General features: G+C 40.5%; 1 protein-coding gene across 2 annotated transcripts in view; it reads left to right on the top strand.

The window, feature by feature from the left end:
- The first annotated feature begins 5,122 nt into the window (after positions 1–5,122).
- Positions 5,123–21,469, top strand: part of CAMK1G (calcium/calmodulin dependent protein kinase IG) — a 138,078-nt gene continuing 121,731 nt past the window's right edge. Inside the window, exon 1 of one of the 2 annotated variants that reach the window (XM_088475463.1) lies at positions 5,123–5,196. The gene's annotated coding sequence lies outside the window, so the exon portion shown is untranslated. The remainder of the gene's footprint in view (positions 5,197–21,469) is intronic. The other variant, XM_088475464.1, reaches the window with a different exon arrangement.

The following is a 21,469-nucleotide window of genomic DNA, read 5'->3' as shown; positions in this document are numbered from 1 at the left end:
CTGTTTCCCATTTCGCCTGTTTCTTTATACATATTATACCCATAACGTGCCCTGGTACCACTCCTCCCCCTTATCGCCGGGTCATACATCTCTCCCACTGTCTTGTTGATCTGGTGCATATTTAAATCATTTTGCAATACACCTCGATTGTGTTTCATAAAGGAACTTCATATCTGGAAAAACGTACAGTATGTGAAAAGAACGAAACATACAAAGGACACATTTTATAATGCTTCATTCAATAGTTATTTTAAATAAAAAGAAGAATAAAAATAATAATACTTTAAAATAATACTTTATAGGCATACCTGCCTACTATCCTGGAACATCTGAGAGACTCTGGAATCTCATTGGGCTCTCTCATTGGGCTCCTGGATAGGTAGGATCCGGGAGCTGTAGAGTATCCTCACACATGCACTTAAACATGAGGAGGTGCAGCTGAATGGAGCGCCTTCCACGCACCATAAGTTATTTGTAGGTAAAATGGCAATAGGAATAAACGGTAAACAAACCAGGTTTAACACACAGAATGATGGATGCACAAATTAATCTATAACAAGCTTGGTTTTTCATTTATTTCGATTGTTTTAAAACTATAGGTCAAAGGTAGCGATGATCAGCGTCTTTGACAACCCGCTCCTTAGAAAATCTGCTCCTTATCCCAGCACTTGTCAGTTTCTCTGTATTCTTGCTGTGGTAATCTAAGCAGGAGCTAACAATGGGGAATTGATACATATATGGGAGAACTAACTATTCAAACTGATTTTTTTTTTCTTTTAAGTGCCTTATTCATACTTCACATTGGATGTGTGCAGATCAGGACAGGGGAGTGGTCATGTAACAGAGGGGGCATGTCTGTAACATGGAGTGTGTTTGACCACTACCTTGGGGCGTGCCTACTGCTGAAAATTGTTGCTTTCCAGTTGCCCTTATATCTCCCTTTCACTGCCACACACAGGAGCAGTAGTGAACAGAAATACCTGCGAACTATCTGGCAATTAGGGCAATTCAGTCTCAACTAGTTCATAGGTTCATTAAACCAAGTAGAACAACAAGTAGCATAAGACACATAGACATGACAGGTATAACTATAGCATATTGAAGCAGCCGCTGGAGCTTTAGGGTATCACTTGGCGTTGCAGTACACCGGGAGTCTGAGCGGTAACTGCACCAGCGGATGTTAGTAATATACCCAAATACTACAGCAGTTGTGATATAGTGGAGATAGAGTTTACTTGCGGTGTTTGTATGGGCTCTGTACGGCTAGAATGTTGAAGAGTCTTGGAGTCACGTCTAGTCACGTCGAGGAGTCGCATCTAGTTGATATGAATACCAGGGGGAAAGACACGCGGAGACAACGCACACATGCAGTGTCATGTGCCAGAGATTAGACTTCTCATTGAGCTCTAGCAGGTCCTAGAGCCTGCCTGCTCAGCTTACAAGTCTGCACTGATGATGAAGGCAGCACCAGATTGCTCCTTATCCAACAGTGTGCTCCAACAAAATGGTTAAGTGGATAGTGAGGTAAACCTATATGCTGGATCCAGTTTTCTGGGGAATGGAGGGCCAGTTCAGGAATTCATCTACATCCTGGTTTATTATTGATATGTACTGTATGTGCCTTTACACCTCTGCAGTCCCTATGAGTACAGTATTGTATTTATATTCCAAAAACTATTAGTCTTGAAATGATCAATGGTTAACAATGTCTTAGCTCTATTCGGGCAGAGTGAATAGGGCTGTTGAGACATACACAGAGGCAAAAAAATGTTTTTAAATTGTTGCAAAGGGAGTCATTTGTCACCCCCCCAGCAGCTGGCCCGCTCCCCCACTGGGACCCTCCAACAGACTTCGGTTCGTGCAATTAGCATCCACTCCTCTCATCCTTTCTGCGCCTCTTAGAATGACAATAGACCCTCAAGAGAATATAAATAAAGGTCCTCAGCATAGAAATAGAACACTATTGCATAGTATTAAAATGGCCAAGGTGAGTAGAACAGTCAGCAGCCACTGATTGCTGTCAAATACCTAGCATGAGCCAAGTCTGAAGATCCCATGAAGGTCAAATAATCAGATGCAGACCCTGATTTTATGTCAATATGCTGTTTAACAGCTCTAAAATTAAATTATCTTGTTAGAATTGATATGTGGGTAATAAAATTATGTATTTTTTACCCAAAGACTTTTAGTTTTAATTGATTGCAGTCTCCTTGGCTCAGTGGGGGATCTGTGGCTTTGTAGCTTCAGATTTTAAGTCTCTGTGTCCGTGTTTAGAGAAGCAATTAGTTGATTCTCAGTAGATGTTGATTACCTATAAATACCGCGATCTCTAATTACAGGTAAAGAGGTGCACCTGTGGGTCTATTTGACAATACATTGTGTATTACATGAAAATAAAATAAATACACAATGTATTTTCATGTAATACACAATGTATTGTCAAACAGAGCCACAGGTGCACCTCTTTACCTGTAATTAGAGATTGGGGTATTTATAGGTGCCAATTGGGACCACAAACATACTGCCTTTGAGAAAGCTGTCTGTGACAGGGAAACGCGTCAGCCCTACCACCAGAGGATTTTTTATACCAGGCTATTTCACTGGACTTCATTTGGACTTCACTTTTCTCCATTAAAGAACCCAAATTATCAACCACTACCGTTTTGGGCTTATCCATCTGTGGGAGTTTATCACAAGCCAAGGGACTACACAAGCTGCAGGATATTAAAAACCTTGTCGGATATTGCCATTCTCTCCCCAAATTACCAAGTGGTACCAGTAACTATGTATGCTAAATGGATTTCCTATACAAATATCTTCTAAGTGAATAAACTATATGGATTTCCTATACAAATATCTGCTAAGTGATTAAGCTTGTCCATGGGACTTATTTTACAATTATCCTCTGGTGGAACAGATTCATTTTATATGTGTGATATACAAATACTGCTAGCAATCACATGATTATAATGTTTTAGTGTGTATGTCCCATTGACATTTTATGATTATAGATTTCTATTAAAACATATCTTATTCTTAAACTCCCACGGCACGCTTAATAGTCTGTTGGTTATGATTTACAAAGATATTCTATATGGTATATTATACACAACCTGTGCGCCGTTTTGTGGAATGTTATGCAATGGCCAAGTCAATCCCCTGACCTGAATCCGATTGAGCATGCATTTCACTTGATAAAGACAAAACTGAAGGGAAAATGCCCCAAGAACAAGCAGGAACTGAAGACATTTGCAGTAGAGGCCTGGCAGAGCATCACCAGGGATGAAACCCAGCGTCTGGTGATGTCTATGCATTCCAGACTTCAGGCTGTAATTGCCTGCAAGTGTTTTGCAACAAAGTATTAAAAAGTGAAAGTTAGTTTTAGGATTGTTTAGTATGTCCCATTACTTTTGGCCCCTTAAAAAGTGGGAGGCACATATAGAAACCATTGTAATTCCTTCACCGTTCACTTGATTTGGATGTAATTACCCTCAAATTAAATCTGAAAGTCTGCAGGTAAAGGACATCTTGTTTGTTTCATTTCAAAGCCCTTGTGGTGGTGAATAGAGGCCAAAATATGAGAATTCTGTCAATGTCCCAATATTTATGGACCTGACTGTATATCTGTTTGAGGTGACTCTGTAAAAGTGCCTTATTCTGTTAGGTATTTCAGAATTTGCAGTGTTTACAGTACTCTTTCTAACGTATAAATTTTAAGCATGACCAGTGAATTGTAAATGTACAGTAGCTGCAAATTAATGGGTAGGGCAGTTCCAAAAACTGCATGTACCTCTACAAATGCATGAACTGGCTAAATAAATGCATTTACACAAATTGAAATGTCTTATTTACAATAGGCATATTTTTGCACTAACATCTTTAACATGTTAATTATTGGCAGAACCAAAACTTTGTAATTTCTTGGTAAAGCTGCAACACATCTCAAAAATGTACAGTGTAAATATGATATTGTGGGGTCGATTCAATTACGGGTGATGTTCCATTGAACAGCACATTGATGCCTAGCTGTGCTAATATATGCCTATTTTGGTACCCATAACATGTGCATGGAAAAACTAACTATGTTGCTGGTCGTGATATGTCGTTCTGGAATGATAGAATATAGGTATATTTACTAAAGTTGATTTTTATTTGATTTTGATCAATTTAAAATTGATAAAAATCGATCAACATCATTGTAGTGTTTCGGTGCTAAACCACACATTTACTAATACTTAAAACAAAATGTCCATTAGTATATGTGTGATTTAGCCCCAGAAACACAACTTCGATGGTGATTGATTTAGATTGATTTTTATCAATTTTAAATCGATCAAAATCAATTAAAATCGACCTTTAGTAAATATACCCCTAGAGCTATTGACTTTAAAGGGTGCAATCAGTGCAAGTCAATATATTAGTGTACATATTTATTGGTTATGACATCTAACAATTCCTTTCACACACTTTCAGAATGAGCTACGATGTATCACTGAATCATTATTCTTAGACACTGCACTGTGAGTCACATTGTCTAGAATATGTTGGCAAAAATATTTTGCATGTGAATACACAAGATACTTTACAGTGCAATATAAGCTAAATAAGCTGGTTTAGAAATACTGAATGAAAAAAAATCTGCCTACATTTACAATATATGTTCTTGTTTTCTGTCCCTTTTTGCTGAATCTTATGGGACACATCAAAACACAAACCTTGACTGGTAAATGGTAGGGAATGAAGTTTATTCATATCTGGATTTTGACTTTCTGCATTATGACAAATTGTCCCTGGACATATGATGCATGCAAAGACAGAATGACATGTATAGAGTGGATGCAAAAATGCATCAAGTATCAGTTGTCTACAAATACAATTGGCTAAGACAACAGCACCAACATTCTACTTAGGTACATGGATTTATTTTGAACATATATACAGATTTCCACCCTAAGCCTTGGCTTTCTCAGTCAATAGCCCTCTTGCATACAAATAGAGACACATAGAACAACTCCAGTCAAGATCCTGTATGTTTTGTGGCTCATTCCATCCTCCTCTGTAAAGGCTGCTTAGTAACCATCCAGTGGAGAGAAAAACAGCCCTCCTCCCCTCTAATCCCTGCTTCTCGCTAACAGAGTACCAGGTCTGTATTGATAGACACAGCCGAGCAGTATCATCCTATCTACAGATCTCTAGGTAAGGACACTTAAACTCATATTTTATTTACATCCCATATACAGCATATGTACCTTTCCCTACCATTATCATATATTTGCAAAGCTACAATATATGCATAGCCAAGTGATTTCAGTGTTGCTTTCTCTGTAATTCTAAGTTTGCTGCAGGGGAATGTTGTCCTTGTATTACTTAATAGCTGACTGTATCCCTATTCCCTGAACCACTGTAGCTAAAACATTTTTTAGAGGACTTGCTGTTCCACTAACAATGGTGTTATAAGCTTGACCAATAATGTAGCTGTCAGTGGATTGCAGGACTTGATCTTCCAGTCACATAACAATGCTCAGTCTCGTTGCTTGACTGCAGTGACCAGAAGAGTGACAGTTTATCTATTGTATGAAAGAGTTAACAGTAGTGAAACAAGCATGTATGATACTGGCAAATGGCAGAATATTCTGGTGCAGAGTCCAAAACAGCTGCAGTGAAGTTCGATATCACCATCTCGGATGGAGTGGGGAGGATATATTGTTTTTTTAGGCAATACCAGGACTGGTCTGCCAATGTATACAGGATAGTTTATAAATTATTGATATGGCACACTTTATAAATGCAAGTATTTATAGAACATACATACAAAATAATTAGAGATGAGTGATTTGGTTTTGATGAAAACCAAACACACCTGAACTTTGGGGTTCTGAATCGTACCAAGTCCCGGCTCGGACCACTTTATTGTTTCCGAGTAGAACCGAGTCCCAGCTCCGGTCTTCTCACAAGTTCGGGATCTTGTGTATTTTGGATTGAATTTAAGTCCCTCCCTCATGATTTCAGGTGCTGTGAGGTGGTCATAATTTACAGTACTTGAAATGACTGGAAATGAATGTTATTGATGTTAATAATACTATAGGAACAAAAACAGATTTTTAGAAATTTTTAAAGAAATCCAAACCAAAACCAAATCAAAACACTTGAGGGTGGTTTTGACAAAACCAAAACATGATGATGATTTAGAACCAAAACCAAAACATGGGATCTGCACACATCTCTAAAAATAATGCACACTATAATCCATAGATTTTATTGGCAGTTTCATGCTTATGTCCACCCCATTTTGAAGTCTTCCATTTCCACAGCACAGATTGAAAACAATGCAAAAATCACTGCTAAATTAGATTAAGTACTATAATTGTGTCTATTATTCATTTCACTAGTTAAAAGGATCTAGCATATTATAGGTCAACCTCGCACTCTCCCCATCCTCTTATATTTATCCCCCTTGCTGGCACAATGGCCTCCTCTTCTCTTCTGATCTACCCATCTCCGTCACTACACATGACAGAAATGGCACAGATCACCGTCAATTATTATATAGATTTCCAAATACAATGGTCATGCTTAAGGGGCCTAGCACAAATATATTTCCTAGAAGGATTAGCTATATGCTCACAACTCTTCCCTTTGTACTTAACTGTACTAGTACTGGGGACCTCTTCTGGAGAGAGAGAAATGTGGTAGAAGGGCCAGGGAACTAACTTCTTGATAACTAGTGATTAAATATATTCCTCTACCATCCAATAAAATCCCAGATCTTACTACAGTGAGGCAGATACCTCTACCTCTCTTGTGCCTTTCCTCTATCACTTGTTGTGCTCTCAAATATTAGAGGGTAGCTAAAATTACTTCCCAATGGAGAAGCCCAAATAAATTAACTAGCAGATGATTTCTGATGCTCATTCACTCATTTGTCACAATGCCGAAACTTCATAAAGTACACCTACTGCATAAAGAGATGGCAGAGATGTGCATTGGTTAAAAGTGAGTTAGGGTCTATCAAAATCTTTAATTGATAGTGGCAAATGCATCTGGCTCTGCCAACCAATACCTACTGTACACCAGAATTATGTTAATCCCTTCCCAGCTAAGGGTTTGGCCTACATCCTACATACTGTATGTGTCACCAATGCTCTTTTGATAACATCTATTGAATAAAACACATGCACAACATTTTTTTAAACTCTCTACTTTTAGATCCCTGCTTCTGCTGCCTGGGACAGCTGTTCTAGTTTCCAAAAGTCAGCCGGCTTCCAAACCCAGTCCATTTATATAATAAAGCTAGCACCACAAGCCGTTCACATAAAGTTCATTTGATCACATTTGACAAAGTCATACATTTGTGTGTGCTTCACAGACACATCTTATAATAATTAGGAACACTTGTTTACTTTCATTATTCTGGGATACAACGCAGAGCTGTTTTCTGGATACAATTATATCCAATGAAGACAGCACTGTAGAAATGTGGATAATTAGAGAATACTGTCATTCTACGTGATTATATAAAAGTATGGCTAAAAAGTACAGAAGGAAGGTTGGACTCCAGTTATTCAAAAATAGAGGTTATCCCATACATAATTCTTCTTATTTTATTGCTGATTACTTACAGTAAGCTCTTATGTAGACAATATCATTTAAATATTTAATGTATTTACTAGGCATTCTCTTGCCTAAGCAACTTGTACACACAATGTAATAGCTATGCATATATATTTGTAATCTGATTGTAAATCAAGAACTGTCTTTGTTTGTTTCTTTCTTTATGATTGTTTGTCAATGTGGTAGCGTAGAGTTGCAAAATGTATTAAAACAAATATACAGAATATGAGACACTGTTGTGTAATTGGTCACTAATCGATAACACAGTTGATTTATCTTACATGTTCCAGAGAACCTATTGTACTAAGGGGTTCATCTACGTACTTTGCAAATGTGCACATGTAGCGTGTACTAAAAGCACAGTATTATGTACTACACTTAGATGAACTAGAACAAGCAGTGCTTAGCCATTTGTTGCTCTGTATAACTCTGTATAGACTTAGCATGTGGAGCCACGTGGTTAGGGATTTACTAATGCTTGAAGAGGTACAATATGATAAAGGATTCATCACAGAGGGTAAAGGAGGTGAGATGAAATAGACATAGTAGGAAAGATGAATATACATCAAAAATATAACAAATATAAAAATATAAATAAAGCAGTGCATTCAAAATAAAATAGTGGGTTTTACAGATATAAGAAATTAGTTAAAAGTTCAGTAATAAAGAGAAACTAAAAAATAGTATGAAAGGCCATTTATCAAAAATATTAACAACTAATAAAAAAAATTATTAAGAGCAATTTAAAGAAAACAATTAAATAAAATTAAAAAACTCAACAAATAAAGTTGAGGTAATAAAAACAGAAGAGGTAACAAAAGCACAGATAACATTAGCGCAAATCAAAACAAAATGTAATATGTTGCCCGGGTTCAAATCTTAAAGTTATTAAGTTTTATTATGCGATGTCATCCAAATCCTTCCAGTGAGAGGCCTAGAACATGCTTCCTGGGTTAATGTTCAGCCTGGCGCACTCCACTATGAGATCCGACTGAGACCCCAATCACTCAATTAGGCATCTCAGACCAATTGCCACCCCTCTGTGAAGTTTTCATTCAAATCCATCCAGTGGAAGGCCCAGAACAGGCTCCCCAGGTCAAAGTTCTGCCCAGTGTACACCAACAGGAGGTCCAACCGGGTCCTCAACCCAGGGGCGTTTCTAGAGAGGAGGGGGCCCATGTGCAGTCTCCGACACTGGTTCCCTCCTCTCTGTCCAGCGGCCGGCAGCGCACTGAGCTGTGTGCGGCCAGCGCCAGAGTTATAGACTCTGGGCACTAGAGTGCGCCCAGAGACTATAGAGGATGCGCTGGTCACCAGGAAAATGGTCGCGGCTGCCATATTCCCTGTACTGCGCATGCGCAAACAATGGGAAAATGGCCATGGTGGCCATTTTCCTGTCATTTTTACAGCGCCGGACCCCCGCACTGACGTGGGACTCCGGAGAGATAAGCAATTCTATGGATACAGGGTGTGCGGTGCAGGGCCCCCCTGGACATAGGGGCCCATGTTCCCCACACACCCTGCACCCATTATAGATACGCCCCTGCCTCAACCCCCTAGTATGTCTTATGGGATCCAATGCTACCCGTCTGTGAAGTTGTCATCCACATACATCCATGTAGCAAATTTTTGCTTTCAAAAAAGCAACAAAGAGACCAGCACACCACCTTAGACTATATCTATTTCTTTAGTAGAGTAAAACATCAAAACAGAGCCATATCATCTTGCACAGCAATTAACGCATGTCACAAATGTATTCATAGGCATAATGCTCATCATAAGCCCTGTGACGCTAATACATCCATTAGCAATGCTTAAAGAGGTCCTAGAGAAGTGGTGGAACTCACCACTCCCCCTCTGTGCTTTTTCAATAAAGGAACAGCACGGTCCTGTCGAAAAAGGGGTGTAATCTCAATAGAAAGGGGCGAGGTCACACAATAGTATTTGCCATACAGTAGCACAATCTTGATTCACATTACACCACATAGTGTCACTTATTCATGAATGACACAAAGCAGTGCCCCTTTTACACAATGCCCACATTTGTGCTCCTTATACACAATGCCCACGGTAATACTGCCCCTTATACAATGCTCACAGCAGTAGTGCCCCTTACACATAATGCCCACTTATGCAGTGCCCCACAGTAGTAGTAGTGCCACCTATGCAGTGCCCTCAGTAGTGGTGCCCCTTATGCAGTACCCCCAGTAGTGGTAGTGCCCCTTATGCAGTGCCCACAATGGTAGTTCCCCTTATACAGAGCCCACAGTAGTGGTGTCCCTTATGCAGTGCCCCCAGGAGTGGTGCCTCTTATGCAGTGCCCCCTATGCAATGCCCCATTAATAATCCCCCTGTAATAGTAGTGCTCCTAGTAGTAATGCCCCCAGTAGTAGTGCCCCCAATAGTAATGCCCCAAGTATTAGTGCCCCCTTAGTAATGCCCCCAGTAGTAGTGCCCACTGAGTAATGCCCTCAGTAGTAGTGCCACCTCAGTAATTCCCCCATTAGTAGTGCCCCCAATAGTAATGCCCCCAGTAGTAGTGTGCCCTGAGTAATGACCCCAATAGTAATGTCCCCTGAGTAAATGCCCCCAGTAGTAGTACCCCCTGAGTAATGCCCCCAGTACTAGTGCCCCCTGAGTAATGCCCCCAATAGTAATACCTCCTATAGTAGTGCCCCCAATAGTAATGCCCCCAGTAGTAGTGCCCCCTGAGTAGTCCCCAGTCGTAGTGTGCCCAAAGAAATGCCCCCAATAGTAATGCCCCCTATAGTAGTGTCCCCTATAGTGAAGCCGTTTACACACAAAAAAAAACTAATACTTACCTTAAGCCCACTCCCCTTGCCATCTGGTCCGCCTAGCTGCTGCTCTGAACTATGGGAGAGACGTCAAGACGTCTCTCCCATAGTGCACTGCATGCTGCGGGAGCCGGAATTCAGGAGTGAGCTCCAGCTTCTGGCTGCTGCTGGCGCTGCGGGGAGTGAGCCGGGCTCCCGCTGGTAAAAAATCTCAGCAGGCGCCCGGCAAATGGAACCTTCCTGCGGTGCCGGGCTGAGGTGGGTCAGAGGAGGAGTAACTGGTTCCCTCAATATTTATTTCTTATCTGTTTTTATTTTTTATTTTGAACTGGCTAATTTATTGATGAAATTTCCTTGCTTAGTAGTTCTATTGTATTTATGAGGTTTTTTTTAAATCCCTGAATTAAATTGTGTTTTAAAATTTTTATTCGTATATATATTTTATTTTCACGAATTTATGTCTTTTAAATGGTGGTAAATTATTACTTTGCACTTTATCTTATAAGCACTTTGCACATTTATGCTTATCCCATATGACTTGGTATGGGATTTATAATCACATAAAACTATATATAAACCAGCGGACTTGTCGCCCACAGTCAATCCCCCTGTCTTGTTTTAGCTATTTAGTAGTATATCACCAATACTACACCTATTGACACGGAGCTGATGCCCACTTATAGTATTGGACTTATCCGCAAACACTTATTGAAGTTTGGTATTATTCACTGTCACTTGGTATTGTGAAATATTTACTGGCGCTGAATCCACATATCTATATCTCTCTCTCTCTCTCTCTCTATATATATATATATATATAAATAACATAGAAAAAAGGGCACTCACCAGGTAGTTGAAAGATAAAATCACATCTCTATTGAAAACTCACTAAAAAATTGTAATAATAGTCAACGTTTCGGTTCTCTCAGGAGCCGTCATCAGGACAGCAGCATAGATGCAAACAGGACAATGCTTCACCACTTATATATATATATATATATATATATACTCCAATGCAGCCTGGCACTGCAGACAAACTGATCAGCAGCAGGGTGCCTTCCTAAAAAGCAATGTACTATCCAAGGTACCCATAACAAAGAACGAGGCGACACCCCCAAACAATGTGAAAAAAGCTGTAGTCACATTTATGATGAATACAGTTTTTTTCACATTGTTTGGGAGTGCCGCCTCATTCTTTGTTATGGGTACCTTTGATAATATATATATATATGCAGCAATGGGCGTCACTCCCGGCGACTACACAAAACACACAAACGCTAGTGATATTTAATTAACGTTTCAGAACTCTATTAAAGGTTATTTCCTCAGGTTACAATAAAGGAAAGAACCTTTAATAGAGTTCTGAAATGTTGATTTAATATCACGACCGTTTGTGTGCTTTGTGAAGTCGCCAGGAGTGCCGCCCATTGCTGCATATATTTTTTCCTTCCCAACACAGGGATAGGTAATCTAGGAAGGCACCAGGCTCCTTTGGAGTGCCGGCCGTAATCGCTGTGTATATATATATATATATATATATATATATATATATATACAGTCAGGTCCATAAATATTGGGACATTGACAGAATTCTCATAATTTGGCCTCTATTCACCACCACAAGGGCTTTGAAATGAAACAAACAAGATGTGCTTTAACTGCAGACTTTCAGTTTTAATTTGAGGGTAATTACATCCAAATCAGGTGAACGGTGTAGGAATTACAATGGTTTCTATATGTGCCTCCCACTTTTTAAGGGGCCAAAAGTAATGGGACTATCAACTCAAAAGCTATTTCATGGACAGGTGTGGGCTATTCCCTCATTATTTCATTATCAATTAAGCAGGTAAAAGGTCTGGAGTTGATTCTAGGTGTGACATTTGCATTTGGAATCAGTTGCTGTCGACTCTCAATATGAGATCCAAAGAGCTGTCACTATCAGTGAAGCAAGCCATCATTAGGCTGAAAAATCATAACAAACCCATCAGAGAGATAGCAAAAGCATTAGGTGTGACCAAATCAACTGTTTGGAACATTCTTAAAAAGAAAGAACGCACCAGAGAGCTCAGCAACACCTAAAGAGCCGGATGACCACGGAAAACAACTGTGGTGGATGACAGAAGAATTATTTCAGTTATATTTCATTATAACAGTTGGCCAAATCAAGAACACTCTCCAGGAGGTAGGTGTATATGTGTCAAAGTCAACAATCAAGAGAAGACTTCACAAGAGTGAATATAGAGGGTTCACCACAAGATGTAAACCATTGGTGAGCCTCAAAAACAGGAAGACCATCTAAAAAAGCCATTACAGTTCTGGAACAACATCCTATGGACAGATGAGACAAAGATCAACTTGTACCAGAGTGATGGGAAGAGAAGAGTATGGAGAAGGAAGGGAACTACTCATGATCCAAAACATACCACCTCATCAGTGAAGCATGGTGGTGGTAGTGTCATGGCGTGGGCATGTATGGCTGCCAATGGAACTGGTCCCCTGTCTTTATTGATGATGTGACTGCTGACAAAAGCAGCAGAATGAATTCTGAAGTATTTTGGGCAATATTATATGCTCATATTCAGTCAAATGCTTCAGAACTCATTGGACGGTGCTTCACAGTGCAGATGGACAATGACCCGAAGCATACTGCAAAAGCAACCTAAGAGTTTTTTAAGGCTATAAAAGTGGAATGTTATGCAATGGCCAAGTCAATCCCCTGACCTGAATCCGATTGAGCATGCATTTCACTTGATAAAGACAAAACTGAAGGGAAAATGCCCCAAGAACAAGCAGGAACTGAAGACATTTGCAGTAGAGGCCTGGCAGAGCATCACCAGGGATGAAACCCAGCGTCTGGTGATGTCTATGCATTCCAGACTTCAGGCTGTAATTGCCTGCAAAGGTTTTGCAACAAAGTATTAAAAAGTGAAAGTTAGATTTAGGATTGTTTAGTTTGGCCCATTACTTTTGGCCCCTTAAAAAGTGGGAGGCACATATAGAAACCGTTGTAATTCCTTCACCGTTCACTTGATTTGGATGTAATTACCCTCAAATTAAATCTGAAAGTCTGCAGGTAAAGGACATCTTGTTTGTTTCATTTCAAAGCCATTGTGGTGGTGAATAGAGGCCAAAATATGAAAATTCTGTCAATGTCCCAATATTTATGAACCTGACTGTATACATATATATATATATATATATATATATATATGTATATATATATATATATATTATATATATATATTTATATGCATGTGTGTACAGTATGTTTGTATGTATGTCTGTGTATATATATATATATATATATATATATATATATATAAATATATATACTGTATATATATATATATATATACTGTATATATGTACAGTATATGTATTATACACACGTATATATTGTAGATGGCAGCCCCCCAACCGAAGTTAAGGAAACATTGGCAGCTGTGGTCTCAATTGATGTTGCCAACGATGGTTTCTATCGATGGCCATCACTACTATATATCTAAAAAAAATGTAATGGTATACAGTGTTTAAAGTTTTTGTCTTTTTTGTTGGATAAGTTTTAAAAAGCTGTTCTTTACCTTATTCAATCATAAAAAACTACAATTTCGGTTAGTGGTTAGGGATTTTCCAGACATAGGTATTTAAAAACATTTGTTTGTGCCACATTCCAATCTGTAACTAGCATTTTCTGAAAATGAAAATAGTGCAGGCAATGGAATTAATTGATTTTAGCATCTGGTGTTCAAAAAGCAGCAGTAGAGGTCACAAGTCACAGAAAACACCAATGTTTGCTTTCAACTACTGGACTACACTGCTGCCTATATAAAAACATTAATGATCCATATGCCTGCACTATTTTTTATAACATGGAATGTGTCAAAAGCACAATATTAGCAGATATGGAACTAGTGCTCAATGTAATTTATGGTGGTCACTGAGATGCTTTTGGTACTGTATGGTGGCCTTGGGGATGCTGTGTGTACAGTATGGCAGTCACTGGGATTCTGTGTGTACTGCATGGCAGTCATTTAGATTTTGTGTGTACTGTATTGCGGCCACTGGGGTTCTCAATGTACTTTATAGAGGTCAATAGGATGCTCTGTGCACTGTATGGTGTTCAATTGAATGCTTTGTGCACTGTATGGTGGTCACTTTGATGCTTTGAGTACTGTATGGCAGTGACTGGGATGATCTGTGTACTGTATGGTGGTCATTAGGATGTTCAGTGTACTTTACTGTTGATGAAAATATGGGGGAACCCTACGTCTGTTTCCCCTCCATATTTTCACAACCAGGGCTGGCTCAGAAAAGCCTGGTTCTGGTTGTGCATATAGTTATATTTATAGTATATTTTTTTTTAATTTACACTTTCATACATATAACACACCACATGCATGAAGCAGGTCTATTATTTAGGGGATTTTGTGTTTGATTTTATGTTCAATTTTGACATGGGCATCTATAACCAAACAAGAAATCACTAGTCAAAATTGGACAATATCGAATTTGATTTAAAAAAGGCTTACAAAATGGAATTTTTGTAAATGTGGGATTTAACAGTGATATCTACATTCGATTTGATTCAATTTCAGGTGAGCTAAATCGAACAATGGGCCTGATTCAGCAAGGATCGCTATTCTGCTAGAACGCAGTTGCTAATATTAGCAGTGAAATTGCGAATATTTGCAATCGCAATGCGATCACAGCTTACCATAAGGACGCCCACTTCCCCTTACATACATCTGTATATTTGGTCAACATAGCAAAATAATCGGTAACATCGGACCCATACGCACAGTTAAGGTAGGTAAGAATTCACTCAGGAATTGCTTACTTGAGGTCACGCTATGAGGCTGCGTATGGTGTTGCAGTGGATAATTTATGCACGCACCTGCAACGCCGTCCCAATGCACTGACACGCCTGCGTTCCCCCGACCCCCCCTCCCCGTCACCATCCACAAACGGGACTTCCTGTCAATCACTGTGCTCGGGGTCTGCGTGGCCTCTGCAAATGCATTTCCCATCGCAATTGCTACACATGCGATGCATACACATAAGCAAGGAGAATTAATCGACCGATTGCGTGCGCCTTTGCAACTGCGATCCTTGCTGAATCAGGCCCATAAAATCTAATGCAAAATCGAACTTTGTCAAATATACCCCTAAGGGGTCTATTTACTAAGCAGTTTTAGGAGACAGAGTGAAAAGTGATAAGGAAGTGATAAGGTGCCAGCCAATCAGCTCCCAACTGTCATTTTGCAAACACAGCCTGTGAGATGACAGTTGGGAGCTGATTGGCTGGCACCTTATCACTTTCTTATCACTTTTCACTCTGTCTCCTAACACTGCTTAGTAAATAGACCCCTAAACCTCAGGCTCTGTCACTGTTGGTGTCATCTCAGTCAACAATAAACCCTTCAGGCTCACATTGTAAGTCGTACATTCAGGACATAGAAATATTTACTGGTCTCTTTAGAAACTTCAAAATAATTGAAGTAACTGTATATTTAAGAGGTGCTTTCATATCTTAGTAACAAAATAAATAAAATAAAACAAAAGCTAGTAAATCAAGTACCTCTTACCCAGATAATATGGAATGTGCAGCACAAATAGGAAAGAATTCAAATATGTAACACTGCCTATAATATTCTCCATATTTGTTTAATTTTCTGAAGTGTCTTAGTAAGTCACGGTTATTTTAAATCCTCTTCAGTTGTAATGATATATACACTTGGGATTTCTCAGTAATGCTATGCATAGTGCATACTTTACAACTCTCCCTGAATGTCAGAGAGACTCCCTGAAATAGTATCAATCTCCCTGACTCCCTGAAGAGTCTAGAAAGCTCCCTGATTGCACCTTACCTCCATTATGTAGCTGTTATATACTTGGAAAAAAACGAATAAGATATATATATATACTTTCAAGTGGGATCATCAGTGCCAATTCCCTGCATTAGTTATAAGGTACAATGATGTATCAGTGGGGGTTATTCAGACCCGCTCGCGAGCGGCAGGACGCTCGCAAGCGGGTCGATGTTCCCCACTGCGCATGCGCACGACGGAGGGAGCTCCGTCGTGCGCATGCGCGAGACCTGGCGAGCAACGGGCTCACCATCGCTCTGGGTCTCGCACCAAAGGGGCCGTGCTGTCGATGTTGATTCACAGCGCGCCCCCTTTGGTGGGCGTGCCGGGGGCGTGCCTGCCAGACGGAGGCGTTCCCATGGGAACGCCTACCGTCTCAAGCCGGCCCCACTGACATCACTAGTGATGTCAGTGGGAGTGATTTTGGCTCTGATAGAGCCAAAATCACTCCAGGGCTTGCGGCAGCGAGACCCTACCGCAGGGTCTCCGTCGCAAGCCCGATGGTCACGATGGTCAAGACCATCGCGACCATCATCATGGACGCTCGCTATAGCTGTGGGTGGTAACCCACAGCTATGCGAGCGTCCATGAGGACGCTCCAAAAAAAGGTAGGAGGGCCCTGATTCAGAGCGAGCGCTCTGGTCAGAGCGTTCAGCTCTGAATCAGGCCCTGTGTGTTTTCATAAAGTAGATCTTAGTGAGCAACAACTGTTGCCTTGCAGCTCGTTTACATTTGGATGTAAGTCAACTTTATGACACGCTTCTGGGGCTGAACATCACATGTCCATTTTAACACTGTGCTCATAGGTGCTGCTTTCACAATCTCCCTGAAATGCTTTTTCAAAAGTTGGCAAGTATGATGTAGTGGTGTTTCTTCAGCACTTGTGCTATAGCTGTATTTGGTCCAACACTTTATAAGTGACAGCAGGGTAGTTTCTGATTTGTAACAGTGTGAACCTGCAGCAGAAATGTTCTTCCCTACTGTCAAGTGCCTACTTTTGCAGAACTGCATTCATTATACTATGAAAGGGCATGGACTGCTGGGGTACAGAAGCTTGCATAGGCTGATGGAGGAGATAGGCAGAATGAAGCAGAACTTTCCTAGGAAGTGGGTCTAGGTTTTCATCTAAGTGGTGAAAGGTGATTTTCTGTGACATATTATTTAAATGAAATATCAAGGTGGAGAGGATACACATTTTATACCCTGAAGTTGTACTTTAGCTGGAAAACGCGTTTTAGGCTTTGTCCAGTATAACAGTAAAAAACTTTCAAGGCTTTGGAGCCAATCTCATATTAAACCCAGGGCTGGCGTAATGTTTCTCAGCACCGTATACAGACCTTCAGATTATTGCTCCCCTCATGTATGTTGTGTGTCCGTAAGTGTAATGGTGCTCTAGACACACATACAACATATATTTGTTGTTAATATATAATATTATATACTGTCTACAGCAACGCCACTTCATTTACTATGAAGACTCGAGACTGACTGAGTCCCTAAGTTCTCAGGCTCTCAGCCCGGTTGGAATCCCTGCTCCTCAGCTCTGAGAGGAAGAAGAAAAGTGAATTATAGAGGAGGCTAGGGGGCGGGTGCCATAGGGGTCATCGATTCAATCACCTGTAAACAACAAGTGAAAGCAATCGCACGTCAGCGCTGACACTGACAAGCAGATGCTGTGGCTGTGGGGAGTGAGGAGACCAGGGTACAGCACTGTGGGTGCACACTGTCTTAGTGAATGACAGAGGTGGCTGCAGCCGGCTAGACCAGCGCCGCAGCCACCACTAGAGCATTATCACAGACATTGTCAGCGTGTTGCGCCCTCCAGTGACCGGTGCTCCTAGGCAGCTGTCTAAAGTTGTCTAAAGTCAGCTCTGGCCCTGATTAAACCACTGCCTGTGACTGTTAGTTAAAGATAAATCACAGGGGTGATTCAGTGGATGCAGTAGCAGCAGTGGCTGCGACTTATGACGCAGCCAGTATTGCATCTTTATGGTAATGCCAACTTATGGCGCAGCCACCATTGCATCTTTATGGTATGGTCGATGGGTGTCTTATTGAGATGCCCAGTGGCCACAGTGTGAGTCCGGTGATCTGTGTACAAAGGCGTACCATGGGTCAAATATCAGACATTCGAGCAACCCTATGGTTGCTCAGAATGTTCATTGGTACTTGGCTGCCGGTGCCAGGACCGCCAAGAGCTGCGCCGGGCCCGGGTGACTGGAGGCGTGGCCTAATTGCGGGAGGTGTGGCCACGCCCCCTTAAGAAAATATCCCTTAAAAAAAAAACATTTTAGTAGTGCTGCGCGCTGGGAGGGGGGCGCTGTGTACCCCTAAGGCTGGTGCACAGCCAATGGGGGGCATGATCAGCATGATCACTCCCCCCATAGGCATAGGATGCAGCTGCGAGCAGTCTCCCACTTCAGCCCAACACACAGCAGCATGTGCTGGGCTGCTGTGATGTAGAAGGAAGATAGGGGCGGTCATCTCCAAGCGCCTACTGTACCCTCCAATCAGCCTCTTTTAGGCATGACCCGGGTCATGCCTTTCACACAGAAGCATAGTCGGGTCGGACCCAGAAATAACCCTGGTAGCGACCAGGGTCAAAGTTCCAGAAATATTGACCCGGGTTGATCCTTTCAGACAGAAAAAAGGTTGACCCAGTTTGCCTCTGCAAATTACCTTGACTATTTATGAGAAACTGACCTCTCTTTTTTTTTATATTCTTGGCATTGTTGCTTACATCTAATTATACCGGCCCTTTGTTCAATGTAATAAAAACTTAATAAGTTAATTACAGCTTTAATTCTAGATGTGACATTTTTACAGTTTTTAGCCCTAGCATTATCCAGGGCATTTGCCAGGCGATAAAACCAGCTGTAGATTGATTTTTATAAGGGCTTGTCTAAAGACTGCAAAGTATGTACCTTAAAAGTCGTCTGGCAGACAAGTTGAAACATTTGCAAGCATAGGAGCTGATGCAATGTTGAACATACACCGGTTGGTGGAGCTTATGTTGTGTATTTACACACTGTGCACACTATGGAATAGAAGAGGCCTAAGTTGGCTATAACCAGTTCTCAGGTAGGCAAAGTCCTGTAAGGGTCTGTTGATGTAACTTCCAACTATGCAGTACTGGAACAGGGTGATTTTCCTCCATGTGACAACCACACCCTTAAACATGTGGCATCATGTTGTCACACTGAGGGGGCAGGCCCACCGCCACCAGGGAGTAGAGAACTGCCCGGATTATCCTTAGGACATTTCTCTCAGCTCTGTAGACGCTCCAGTGACTGCAGGGTGCCATTCCAGGTACCCTGCATACCAAGCACAGGTGCTGTGGGCATATACGGTGCCACCCCTAGTTACTGCCCTGTTACTATGCATACCTGGCTGTAAGTGTAAAAACACCTGTTTCAGGTTTATTTTTTGCACCAAATAGTAGTGTAGGAGCAAGTGAGTACTAATGATGATAACTAATAGCAAACCAAGCATACACAGAAGGAGCAGGCACACCGGAAGATGCATGTGGGCTAATATACTCATTTTGTTTCTGTGCCCCCAACATTAGCCTTATTTCCGTCCAACTGTGCATCAGACCCATAAGGAAGCATCATCACATCAACTTTTGTGGTTTGTAAATGATTCTTCATGTGTACTGAGGTTGTGATTTCCATAGAAATCAAAGGTTTTAATGTTCACAACTGACTATTCAGAGCTAGACGCTGAAGGAAGGCGAACGTATAGGAATGCCAATGTGAACCTTAAGGCTATGTCGCATTCAAGACATTTATCAACATTTTTGTGCCTGGAAAATTGCTGGAGCTTACAAATAAGAATGATTTCCTCCCTTCAAAATCTTAGCTTGAGAAAGCTGTCAGTTTAATCGCTCACTCTGATATGCTGTGAGTGGTTTTCATTGATTTTGATGGGGCATTTTTCTCTGCTACACAGAGTGTGTTACTAGACATATCAGCTACTAAATCGCTGGTGTGACAGCCTGACACATGAAATCATTCATTTCAACTGAACGTTATTTGGCTAGACAATGACTGTAATTAAAATGCTCAGAGAATAAAGCCAGTACAAAATGGTTAATGTGACAGTGCATTGCTGGGAATCTACGGTACAGGAAATTTTAAAAAGTTGTATCTGTTTTGAAAACGCTGTAGTTCATATAGTTGCATTAATTTCTATTGGTGACTATATTAAACTGCTGTGCAGCTGTTATCATTGCTTATAATATAGAATTAGTTTTATTCTACAATGCATACTTATACTGTCTGGCCCCAGGAGAAATGATATATTCTTAAATATCTACAGTATCTGCATATATCTTAATTTTCAAAAGTATTCTGCAAATATTTGTCTTATTCTGCATATGGATGCAAAATTGTGCATATTTTACTAGCAGAGGTTGGCTTAAGGTTTCTAGTTCTAACCTAAACACACTGCACTGCAGAATTAATTGATCATGGTCATCCAAACTCTAATCATAACCTAATCAAATTTGCCTGATCTCTAAAGGTGCGTACACACACGATTTAACTATAACGGCGTCGTTATCGTTCAATCGTTTTAAAAAAATCGTTGTATATTTTTAGCCTAAATGTTGAATGATTATCGTTCATGCGCGTTCACGTTTGTAGTTTGTTGTTCATCGTCCATTCTAACTGAACAACTTAATGATTTTCATTAAGGGAAAGTTACAAAAATCGTTTGTAGTTCAAAAAAATCGTTCATTACATTTTGTAAAATTTTTCCCTTGAAAAAATGAACGAAAATCGTTTACTAAAATCGTTCATTTAGAAAATCGTTGTGTGTGTATGCAGCTATATAGATACAATGTTGTCTATTTAGCAGGCTCCCTAAGCAAGGAGCAGTAAAAATACTACTTCAGAGCCTCACCTCTCTCTCAAATACAATATTCCATAATTCTCAGATCTCATATGTTGTGGATCTTATATAATGTGCTCTCTCCCATTATTATGTGCCATATGAACATTAGCCAACGTTGTCAGTGACTACCTGCTGAAGGACTGTTGGCAGCCAGGTTACAATGCCAGTCTTGGTGATAAGGGTGCATTGTTGTCTATACTCTCAGGCTTTCTGTGTGCAATACCAAGCATGGGTAGAACTGCAATTTTGTTTTGCTAACTGTCTGTTTACACTTTATAGTCACTGTGATGGCTGTAAGCT

Source organism: Taudactylus pleione, unplaced genomic scaffold, assembly GCF_031769625.1.
Source record: "Taudactylus pleione unplaced genomic scaffold, aTauple2 ptg000172l, whole genome shotgun sequence".
NCBI classification, from domain to species: domain Eukaryota; kingdom Metazoa; phylum Chordata; class Amphibia; order Anura; family Myobatrachidae; genus Taudactylus; species Taudactylus pleione.
The sequence above is the reverse complement of the archived record's forward strand: the minus strand, read 5'-3'. Positions and strand labels throughout refer to the sequence as shown.